Source organism: Centruroides vittatus, unplaced genomic scaffold (assembly GCF_030686945.1).
Source record: "Centruroides vittatus isolate TY-2023 unplaced genomic scaffold, ASM3068694v2 scaffold_2707, whole genome shotgun sequence".
Taxonomy (NCBI): domain Eukaryota; kingdom Metazoa; phylum Arthropoda; class Arachnida; order Scorpiones; family Buthidae; genus Centruroides; species Centruroides vittatus.
In genome coordinates, this window is record NW_027122692.1 from 25,255 (window position 1) to 38,578 (window position 13,324).

Here is a 13,324-nt window from a genome sequence, read left to right on the forward strand (position 1 = left end):
GCTAGAATTCAGCCAATTACAATTTACCTTACTTTAAGATAGGAGTTTATCAATTTGTTTATTTATTCTCTATTGATGTGTTAATGTAATAATTATTATTATTCGTATTTTTATTATGTTTTTTATATACTGAAACCAACTTCCTTAAAATTTTATTTTAATTTACAGTTGCTGCAGATCGATCAACAGTTGCTGGTGATCTGATCGTAATCTTATGCTCTAGACAAAGTACACGTCTGTAGTCTACATTTCTAACATTTATTACATTTCAAATGACTTCCTTTATTTAATGATTGTCTGATGTAACATGTGACTGTCTGCTGTTTGCTTGTCTAAAACCTCTGTATTTGTCTTCGTTTCTGTATTTTCCCAATCAGGCAAAAGTGAAAATATCCAAAGAAACTAAAAAATTAAGGCTTTGGTTACATAAAAATATTAAATCTGTTGTTATAAATGTACTGTACCTGCAAAAGAAAATCAAATTTAGTAATTTAAAATTTAATGCTACAGGTAGTACATTCAGATTCTGTCAGGCCAGTAATTTAATTTGTTAATTCATATATAACTTAGCATTTATATGTAAGATCAGCGTCGCCCGGGTAAAAAGTAACAACAAACATTAAGATTATTAGATTATTTCATACACCTAAACCTTCTATTTCATTATATTATAGTATTTGATTTATATTTACAAAGGTTATCTTACGTAAGAGTTTATCACACCAAGCAACCAATCTAATACATCTTAAAGTTTCTTTAAATGATGTACAGTAGAGGAATGAAGAATTTTTTAAATGCGTTAGATTGGTCACTCGACGTGATAAACCCTTACGTAGAATAACCTTTGTTGTTATATAAATCAAATACTACAATATTACGAATATTAAATGAAAAACCATAAGAAGAGTTCAGTTATATCAGCCTCCCATTGTCATGTTTATCGCAATACTCCATTGATACGAAATAACAGTTTCATCCGTCAAGTTGTAAGCAATTAAAATAGATACAAAATATTTGAAAATATTTAAGATATTATTTCTTATTTAATGTTAACTCTAAGAAACTGTGTTATTCACAGCCGAATATGAAATGGGTATAAGCCAACCAATCACATTTCCCATTAAATAAAAAAAATATTTAAACTCGTTACCGTCGAAAGCCGCTTAAAACATATTTTCTACAAGCTGGTAACATCGTATTTTTAAATTTTTCTATTCCAACGCCATCCTGGTCCGATAGAAAGGACTATTGCAGAAGTAATTCGACCGAAAGTAGTCGTTGACCTCCTCCCAGAAGAGAGAATGGTCAACGAATAGTAATTAATACCGGTCTACTATTAATGTTAAGTAATCCGTGGTAGACAGGTTGAGATGACCCGTGAAGTTGCTAACGTTAACGTCCGAAAAACAATATAAAACCTGTTTGAATAAAATTATTTATTACGACATCATCCTAATGCCGGAAAGTAATTTTTAATTACATTTTTTATTTACTTAATTTAATTTAAAATATACGCTCTCCTCTGAAATTACTAATAACTTGACACTGTACATCGTATTTCTTTTTAACAATGGAGTTATGCCGGTCATCTATCTAACACATTTCGGGGGAATACGTTAGATTTAGTATAACGTAACTTTCGATTTGTATACAGTTCATATACAGTTAATCACGACCTCTTAAATATGTAATTTCCATATTTGTTTCCACTTTCATCTGTCTAACTACCTTCTTGAAATTTAAGAAAGACAGACGGACGACCAGACGGAACAACAGTGAGAATTTATAAGTCTACCATTTTTTTTTCAAATTGCAGCCCAAAAATCTTGTAAAATGATTACATAATTGCTTTTATGTGATAATAAAGTGTTTATATTTTTACAACTGAGTGCATAAACTACGTGGGAGGTAGATTCTGCTAAATATTGCCTTTATGGAAAAGTTATTAGAATTTGTTTAATTATTTGGTTACGGCAACGCGATCTGCTAAGGGGGTGCATCCCAGGAAAGTTTTTAATTCTAAAGTGAACGTTTGAAATTAAGAAAGTGTCATTTAGAAGTAAGAAACACGAATTGTTTGATGTGAAAAATTAAATGCTTAGTTTGTAATTTAATTTCGTTTTTGTCTTTTGTTTGTCGTTTCGTCCTCTTTTCCAATTGTCCCCACCAGTTTCTATATGTGGGCTTTCTATAATTCTTACAACATAATGGGTGTATATTCGGGTTTCCCGCAATCAATAAGAGGCGAAACTATTCTTCAAAAACCTCCGGGCTGTTCGACTTATATTATCTCTTTAGTAAACGTCTAGTACTATTTATAACAACAGATTTAATATTTTTATGTAACCAAAGCCTTAATTTTTTAGTTTCTTTGGATATTTTCACTTTTGCCTGATTGGGAAAATACAGAAACGAAGACAAATACAGAGGTTTTAGACAAGCAAACAGCAGACAGTCACATGTTACATCAGACAATCATTAAATAAAGGAAGTCATTTAAAATGTAATAAATGTTAGAAATGTAGACTACAGACGTGTACTTTGTCTAGAGCATAAAATTACGATCAGATCACCAGCAACTGTTGATCGATCTGCAGCAACTGTAAATTAAAATAAAATTTTAAGGAAGTTGGTTTCAGTATATAAAAAACATAATAAGAATACGAATAATAATTATTACATTAACACATCAATAGAGAATAAATAAAGAAATTTATAAACGCATATTTTAAAGTAAGATTGATTGTAATTTGCTGAATTCTAGCATTAATTGGGCGAAAGTTTGGTTGGCAAGTAGCCAAGGAATCCATTCGTATGAAATGGATGACGTTATTTTATTTCGAAATAACATAATGTATAAATTTGTTCACGAAACTCAACAGGTTTTCTCTGTAATTAAAAGAATATTTTCTTCGTTTAAAGTCATTAATTTTTCAATAAAACTAAAGCGATTCGTTGTAATTGCAAATAAATTAGAAAATTAAGATTCAAACGTACAGATGATTGGAATATTATTGAATTGTAAAGGAAAATTTATAATTATTGTGCATATTTGTTTGTCTCAGTATGTATCGATATTCCTTAATTAATGTTACTTTATACAACTTGTCAAATAAGTTAAAGAAATAAGCTATTGTTGCCATCGTGTCAATGTTTCTTTTCTTCAAAAAAATAGAAAAATTAATAAAATATAGATTGATTCTTATATAATTATAAAATTAACAAGGGAAAGAATCGAAAGTCAGTTATCCTATACGTATACAGCATGGAGACAATAGTTTTTTCCAGTTGAGTACTTAAATATTGCAAAAATTACAGTCTGGTAACATCGTATTTTTAAATTTTTCTATTCGAATGCCATCCTGGTCCGATAGAAAGAAGGACTATTGCGGAAGCAATTCGACCAAAAGTCATCGTTGACCTCCTCCCAGAAGAGAGAATGGTCAACAAATACTAATTAATACCGGTCTACTATCAATGTTAAGTAATTCGTGGTAGACAGGTTGAGATAACTCGTGAAGTTGCTAACGTTAACGGCCGAAAGACAATATAAAACTTGTTTGAATAAAATTATTTATCGTGACATCATTCTAATCTCGGGCTGTAATTTTTAATTATATTTTTTATTTATTTAATTTAATTTAAAATATGCGCTCTTTACCTGAAATTAGTAATGACTTGACCCTGTACATCGTATTTCTTTTTAACAATGGAGTTATGCCGGTCATCTATCTAACACATTTCGGGGGAATACGTTTGATTTAGAGTAACGTAAGTCTCGGTTTGTGCCGAAGGTTCATATACAGTTAATCCCGACCTCCTGGACTTAAAATTTCCATATCTGGTTTCCTCTTTCATCTGTCTAACTACGTTCTTGAGATTTAAGAAAGACAGACGGACGACCAGACGGAACAACAGTGAGAATTTATAAGTCTACCATTTTTTCAAATTGCAGCCCAAAAATCTTGTAAAATGATTACATAATTGCTTTTATGTGATAGTAAAGTGTTTATATTTTTACAACTGAGTGCATGAACTACGTGGGAGGTAGATTCTGCTGAATATTGCCTTTATGGAAAAGTTATTAGAATTTGTTTAATTACTTGGTTACGGCAACGCGATCTGCTGAGGGGGTGCATCCCAGGAAAGTTTTTAATTCTAAAGTGAACGTTTAAATTAAGAAAGTGTCGTTTAGAAGTAAGAAACCGAATTGTTCGATATGAAAAATTAAATGCTTAGTTTGTAATTTAATTTCGTTTTTGTCTTTTGTTTGTCGTTTCGTCCTCTTTTCTAATTGTCTCCAGCGGTTTCTATATGTGGGCTTTCTATAATTCTTAGAAGATCATGGACTTTATATTCGCGTTTTTCGAAAACAGTAAGAGGCGAAACTATTTTTAACAAACCCGCAGGCTGTTCGATTTATAGTATCTCTTATTTTACAACAATAGGATGGAACTTCTCTAACGCGGACAACCTGGGTTGCACGGACATTGTTTTGTACGAACACCCCACCATTCTGTAAGGTTTCTCGAACGAATTTAAGTTCCTAGCAATAACGGCGGCACAATCCAACACCTATCTGTTAAACTCTGGAACGGTCTGTTTCTTTTATTCACATACGGCAAAAGAGATCGAAATTCGAACACGTCATTAATGAGGTGTTAAGCGTATAAATTAACATTTCAAATAACAACAGCTCATACAAACAGTTAAAACATTTCTGGAGCTGCACCTCCATTAACATGATGCACCGTAACTAAATCGTTCGAACTAATTTCAACCTGTTTGTGGTATCGTGGTTGCATCAGCTATCAGTTGTGGCTTTTTCAATTACCACAATGCGTAGTGGCCAAATACTGTGAAAGCCACGACACGAATTTCGCTTTGTCGTATTTTTTTCGCTTATTGATGGTTTTTGGTGTTTGAGCCTAACGTGTATATAGATAAATACAGTTTTTTACTGTCCATGAAACGAGATAAAACGGGACATCTCCCAGCATTTCCATGGTAAATGTAATCAATAAAATTATTTAGTTTATATGATCCCACTATAAGTTAAGGCTTTCCTAATCTTGCTCTTTAATTCAAAAATAAAACTAAAAAATTAAGAACTATCCCGTTTTCTGTTTTCCAAATGAACCAGTTCTTCTGACTTATTCTCATTTATTCTACATAAATCTGTGACACTTAATAAAAGGGTTTTGAAGTTCTTTATAGGAAGCGATTCAATGTTTAAATCTTCACTTGCATTGTAATATAGTTCCAATTCGATTACAAATCGCAAATTGAAGAATTTAAGAATCTTTGTCCATAATTACGTGAAATATTTGATACATGCAGAATTTGAATCTCTGTATTCATTTATGTTTCACATAAACATTTCTGTAATCGTTACGAATTTAATTCCTTCCGCAAATAAAGAAATTTGAGAAATGTTTTCTTTTTCTTTAATGGCTCATTGATGTTGTTATATTTGGTGGAAACAGATGGAACGAGCATGCAGAATTCACGTGTACACGTTGTACCTGTACGCATTGCTGTATATAAATATCGACTTTTGCTCGTGGTAATTCATTCGGAACTCGATTAGATACTGTCGAAGATGAACTCGTTGTTGATGATCACTGCTTGTTTGCTCCTGATCGGTGAGTATGAACTTATAATTGACTAAATTATTGTTAATTTTATAACTGGCATAATTTAGTATCGTTATAATTTATCAAAATGTTATGAAATTCGAGTTATATTTATTGCATTATTTGTTGCATTATACTTTTTGTGGAAATAAAAACACTCGCAGATGATAGCTTATTCTTTCTTACATGACTTGAATCGGAAATCACTTACAGAAATATCTGGTTGAAAAATTATAAAACTTTAGATAAACACATTGTAGTGTTTTAGAAATTGGAACGACCTGAATAAATTGTTCGAAGTGGCATAAATTCAATTAAAGTTGAATTATTTACGTATTATGAGATCTGTATTCGATTGATGCATGGCAATGCAACACAACGGCAATCTGCCAAGAAGCGATACCTTTCGGGAGGATATTATACGAGTCTCTAATCTCTATTCTCTATTACTCTACTATTTTAATCTTTATTTAAGTGTTACACATGCAAAGTGAACGAGTTTATTGGTGTTATCTACTCGGCCGTTGATGGTATCTATATTTAATTATAAATATGCAGACTTGTCTAAATTTGTGATTGTTTTTTTAGTTTAGTAATTGTCATTCTATTAATAGAATTCTCTGAAGTATTTTCAGTCACTTGGGTGTGTTAACTTAACAAATGAGAGTTAATAGAAAAACATCATAAATTCAGATTTACAAGAAATTACGTCCTCCATTTTTTCATTAATGTCATTTTTCTGGCTAGATTAGTCGCCGATAATTGCAACGGAACAAGTGACATGTCATCTCCCGAGTGTTTAAAATTGCATATTTATAACAAGGACTGTTTTTAGTTTTTACAATTTATGTGAAATATTAATAATAACATACGTTTACATTTTAAACATTTTGAGGGCAAAGCGTTAAATATTTCAATTTTATTACGTTAATCAGTATTACTTTTTACGGTTAAACAAGAGTATTTCTTTGTACTTTTTACAGGAACGGTGTGGGCAAAGGACGGTTATCTGGTGAGGAAGAGCGACAACTGCAAACACGGTTGCATTCCCGGGATTGATGAAGACTTCTGCGATGACATATGCAAAGCGCGGAACCGAGGTGGTAAAAAAGGATGGTGCCAGAAGTACGGGTGCTGGTGCACAGGAATGCCAGAAAGTACACAGACTTATCCCATTCCTGGTAAACCATGCAGCAGCTAAACATAATGGGAACGTCTTTTTATTATGCAACAACAGAAATATTGTAACGTTTCTTAATTGCAATTAAGTTAAATAAAATGTAATACCTTCATCTGAAATATCTTTATTATGTGATATACAGTTTTACAGAATACAAGAATTATGAATATTTTTAGAATGAAATCATTTAACTTTTAATTATAAAAACAGTATTTTATGTTTATTATTTTCTCACTGGACCTACATTTTGAATTTTTCTAGCCTAATTATATTTTTATTTGCTCGATGATAATTATAATTCCAAAAGACGTGACCTAATTAACGCGTGTCGGGCATTAGCTTCTAGGCTATATCGCCCCGACTTAAAGTGGGACGTAAATGTCATGTAATAGCAATCGTGTGCAATTTGATAATCGTTACGCGGGGAATAATGCCTTCCGAATGGTCTTTTAATGGTAACTAGCACTCATTGAAGCCTTAAAAACGTGGACCAAAACCCGGAAAACTTCACGTGGCGAGCCCGTCCCTGCAAGGCGCAAACCCACGACCGAAATCTCAGTGTTAGGGGATTGGAACCGCTTGGCCACTGGTGGATTATTGGAGATCTGAATCAATTCATAAAATCCAGCATTTGTTGCAGATAAGTTCAAAATTCAAACATAATATTAAATTTAATTATGATTAATAAATAAGGATTTATCACAGATACTGAAGCAATATTTAAAACAAAATATTTGACCTTTAATTTATAATTTAGAGAAATGTGAATCTTCGAAAATCGGTGTATTTCGTTAAAATTGCTATAAATGTGGAGTAAAATAACCTGATTATTTTTAATTTTATTGAATAATATTTTAAGTCCGACCATACTGAAGGTACACACTACTCCATTATCTCCCCATCTGGTCGACATTTAACCATTAAAATTTAATCATATTATTTCACGTTATAGTCAAACTTCCATGCAAAATATCAGAAATTTTCGACAAAAAGCACAAAAGTCATTTGAGAGGTTGCGGCCGACGTTTTCGTCGCAAAACGTGAACGTCGGACGTCGAGTGCCGCCATCTGGAAACTCTAGATCTACAAGGTTGACAATGGCGTAAGTCGAGCGCGATGAGTAGAAGATCGGCTTAAACTTCTTCATCATCTTGTGTTTGGTGTTAAAATTATGACGTATTCTATTAAAATAATGATTATTTAAGCATTTATGAATAATATTGCATAAAATAGATAATTTCAATTCAGCAATTATTTAATCATTCAATATTTTTCAAGTAATGTGAAGTGACCGCAGAAACTGTAAGGCTGTGTTCACATTTGATTTTTATTTTCTCACAGTAAGCGTTTAATTAAAATTACATTTGTAGTCTACTGATGAGATGTTAGTCTTGTTGTATGAGTACGTAAGTGATGAAGCAGCTTTTTCTATTATATCATATCACTAAAGCTATACCTGTGACAGCAGTTAAAATGAATTTAAATTAAACGACAGATTCTGTTTGCTTTTTTTATTTTCGCTAAGTGATTATAAATTAAAGTAAAAATGAACAAATGGAATAACAATTATTTCATAATTTTAACAGATTTACAACGGATGATTTGTTTCACCTCCATTCTGCTTTACGCCTTTCCATCTGTAATTATTTCTGAAAATGGATCATGATCACATAGAATTGATGCATTGTGTATTTTTTTAAGAACATGATTGTTTGTCCTAATAAATTTAATAGTATTTCTGTTTTGATGGGGAAAACAAGAAGGGAACTTTCACGATTTGTACATGAAATACTAAATATCATTTACAATGAGCATTCCAAATTGTTTTTGAATATCAACGCAATAAAACTAACAAGAGAAAACTTAAAATTATTTAGCCAAGTAGTAACAACAAAAGGTGCTTCTTTAACAAATTGTTGGGGGTTCGTAGATCGAACGGCACGTCCTATTGTCGACCAAAAACACGTCAAGGGGGCCATAAACTATAATTTTCAGATATTTTTTCCCAAGCAACTTTCGGATTTTCATACGCATACGGATTTACAGCTACTACTTCCCTCAGCAGAAGTATTTCGTGACAACAGAAAAAACGCATTGGAACTTTCCTATTGTTTCTTAGGGTAGGAGACACGACGCTAAAGTAAAAAATAATTATTCACTGTTATTAAACCAATGAATAAATAATGTTAAAAATACTGCCTTTTGTCTATTCAATTGCACTTTATAGTGTTGAGGAAACGAATGTTTACATGTATTATATCTTCGTGTAATTATGCATAGGGTAGATCTATAGAATTTACTCTTAATTCACTTTGTTTCTTGCTCTGTGTGTACAGTACTTCCTTTTACGATATGACTCCAAGTATTCACCCTAAAAATCTATGCACTTTCTGCATGGCAACGTGATTTTTTATGTATTTTAGATATTTCAATTGATAATAAAATATATTATTTTCAATCATTTATTGAATGAACCTAAAAACGTACATGATATAGCGGCTCAGAAGGTAAACAGATCTTCAGAGTCAACACACAGATTTACAGTTGTCTCCGCTAATCCGTCCATCCCTTGTACAGACGGCTGCCAGAATACTTGAGAGTATATAGGACTAAATTCAATTAATGACTTGACCTGTTGCTCTTGGCATCGTTTCATTTTGAAGCAGGCAAAAAAAATACGGAGTACTTACATGCAATTGTGTGGGAATTTATAGGTATACAATTTTCTTTAAATTGCAGCCGAATACTGCAGTGCGAACTTAAACTTAAATATATCAGAAAACAAGTCATATGCAATGCATATCCATAAGCAATCATGAGGATGTATTCGTGTCTTTCATTAATATGCTATATATAAGACCAAATGTCTGAATGAATCATTATGATATCCCCACTTCTTTAAATTTCATTGCATTATCATTGATGCTATTAAAATATTCTGACAGTTTCTCTATTCTCCTGATCAGTATCAAACCTAAAAGAGATGCGTTAAGTAAGAAACAATCTAAGTAACAGCTCATAAACACAATTACGAAGGTTAAGTGAACGTGACAAACACTGTCTTCCATTACAGATCCTCCATTAAACAATGGATACAGTACGTCAGATACTACTGTAATCGACATGACTACGAAAAATAAAGTAATTAATTGACATAGAGTGTAAAATTCCAGTTCTTTGTATAAATCCTCTTCTCCAAAGTATGAGCTTTTGTCACTTGGAAAATCCAACTGTTTTATTGTTGTAATCCGAGCTGATTTATTGATACGAAAATACTTAATGGAAGCAATAATTCCAAAATATATTGATTGCTGCCAATGATAGAATCGATAAAACCATGGAACATTAGTCACGGGTTCGTGCCTGATCAATCCAGTTACGTATCTAACAGTTAAATAAAGGCCAGTTTTCCCATATAATCCAAATATATTGTATATACGAGTAACTACTCAAGATTTAGTAGTCACAAAATCACGTATAGTATGTGAATTTCTTACAAGGGGCTAAACACGTCAGGTATCCACCACACTTTCAAGCATTACTGTGAAAAAGAGAGCTGATATACAGTACAAGAATTGATCAATTTATATAATATCATTCCATTAGTATATTGTGTTGCGTTATTTTCGCATGCTAGGATATTTGTACTCGCAATTAATCTAAGTCTTTAACAACACAACAACTTCATTGTTAACTACAAAAGTTTCACAAGCATTCCTTTTTCCGGATAATGTTCCATTAACGACGAGCATATTCGCAAATATTTATCTAACTTAAGTATTCATTAGAAAAATGGAATTTTCCGTTATTAACACAGCTAATTAATGCCTATTAATAATTTTAAAACGTTAGAAATTCATTTAACATTCTACCAACCTAAATTTAAATTTCGAAAAGAAATTCATTTATGTAAAACATGTACTATTTTGCATGTTCTTTTCGTCCATGATTACAGTGTAGATGGAAGGTAATCTCATAAAAGATCATCAAGACAAGTACTCAGTGATGAGCTTTCGGAACGTTAATTTTTAAATTTTATTTTAGATTTTTAAAATTTACATTATCTTTTACAAAATGGTTTCCACGAAAGATTTTTTAAAAGTATGTTTTACATTCTTCACTGCAAATGTATTTGGTATAGTTCCTAGCATGGTAAGGCTTTCATTAATTATAACTTATCGTTTTTTATACGAAATTTTCTTATTTTTAATATAAATTTTTATTTATTGCAGCTTTCAGTTGGCATAACTGTGTTCTATTATTACCCATTATATGCCAGAAATTTGCATTCTGTACCTCATCGTAAGTTATCGCTGGTCGTTCTATTCTTTTACTTCTCAATTTCGATCTGCTTTGCGGCATCAGTAGAAGTCTTGTTGTAAGTAGTAATACTTTTGAATGATTTATTAGTAACTTTATATATATATATAATATAAATTTTGTTTTATAGGAAATCACGTTTCAATCTTAGAGGTAACGCGTTAACAGTCTTGGTTCACGCAGCAATCTTCTGTTCCGTCATCGATCACTCTCGTAAAATTGTACACAGGTTAAAAAATTATGGACGTCACTGCAAAAAACAAGCAGTACTAACTGGACCGAAAATATTTAATATCTTATTTTAAATTTTAATCGTAAAGTATATTTTATCGTGGTACTTATTACCTAACGTTTGAAAATTGCAGAAACTATACGTTGACTCCGATTATTGAAATTATATCGGACGATAATACACTTTAATCTGCAATAACTGCCACTTTTTCGGGAACTTTTCCTTGCAATGCGTGCAAAAACTATTGTATGTTCGTCAGTGGTCGTTGTTCTAAGGTTTATCTTCCAATTAATTTAACAGGAGATTAAAATTAAACTTAATGAACCCTAATGATCGCAATATGTCTTATAAAATGTTCATTTAATGCAGCAGTATTGTTATTATATAACGTGTAAGCAAGAGAATATACCAGTACAATGTATCGTTCATTTATATCTGTTAAAAAGAGAAAATGCTAGATTATTGCTGTATATTGTATTTTTTTCTGTTAAATTTTAATAATCTAAACAAATTTATATGACTGAAATTCTGAATTAATAAATAATAATTTTTAAAATAAGAGACTCGTTACTAATTTTTTATATTATTATTATTATTTATATCGATTGCTAACTCTCCAGGCAATCGTGCCCTCCACATGCACACATACAAGAAAAACTCCCTAATTTTTGACTCCAAGATTTATACATTTTTAAGCTAGAGGTTCAGGGAAAAATTTTGAATTGAAATCAGGTGACATCCGGTCTCTATCAAAAGTTCATATATTGAGGCCTCCGGCCCCAAAACTTTCCATATCTTGTCTCAATTTTCATCTATTTATCTCTGTTCTCGAGGTTGCGCAGTGGTACATTATCCTATGGGCAAAATGGACAATTTCCTGGGGCCCTCGCAACTGGAGGCACGAAATTACTCTTTTATAAACCCTTTTTTGTAGTAAGAAATTCGAAATTTAAGATACGAAACGTGACCCCTTCTATGTCTCCACACTGTTGACCATTTATAAAGAACCAAAATTTAATAGCATTAATGCCCCTTTATACACAGGCTATTGTGACAAATTTCGTTTCTTAAACTTTAACCCATTCTGAGATATTAAACAATATCTGAGATATTAAACAATATCTCAGAATGGAACAGAGAATAAAGAAATTAAACGAATTAGACGCCAACACGCACACAGACACACGCTCACTAATTCCCCCTCCCCTTTATTTGACTGGCAGCTAATTACAGAACTATTCCGTGTCCATAGTTCTGGTTTTTGCCACGAGATGCCGCTAGTGTCGTGACGTTCAGGTAGCGTATACCTCGTAGTGTGTTTGGAATTTTTTGTCGATATTTTTTAGCTTTAAAACCATACTTTATCATCGGTAATTGGTTTTGAAGTATTCCTGCTACGTTGCTAAGAAATCATTATGGAGAATATTGCGTTGGGTATATCAGAAAATACTTGTTATTGCGATAAGCGCTTCTCTTTAAAAGGAAATCTTACTAACAAGCATGTAAGATTAGAACATAAGCAAATCCTGGTGGAGAAAAAGTCTATATTCTGTCGTGAGACTTCGTGTTCCTAAGGATTTTTTAATTCCCTTCGATTACTAGAACATTGGAGAAAGTACTGTACCTGTACTGTACATGGATTTGCCTGTGAAATTGTGAAGCCGGAATTCAAAAATATGAAGGGTAAGTAAATTCTGTTCTGATATTTTAAAAATGCTGTATTTAATTAATATATCTTAAAATAATTGTTTTCATGAATAGTAACAGCTCATTCAGTAGTAAATAAAAATATTTTGTACTGTATTTGACAGATTTCTACGAATGGAAAGCCACAGAGGTGTTGAGAACCAAGTAAAGTTAACTGTGTCGTATTGTCTAAAAAATCATGGAATTTATAAATTCTACTCGTGCGGTTCTGGCACATGGGATCATGACTACACTCAATTCAGAAATGTA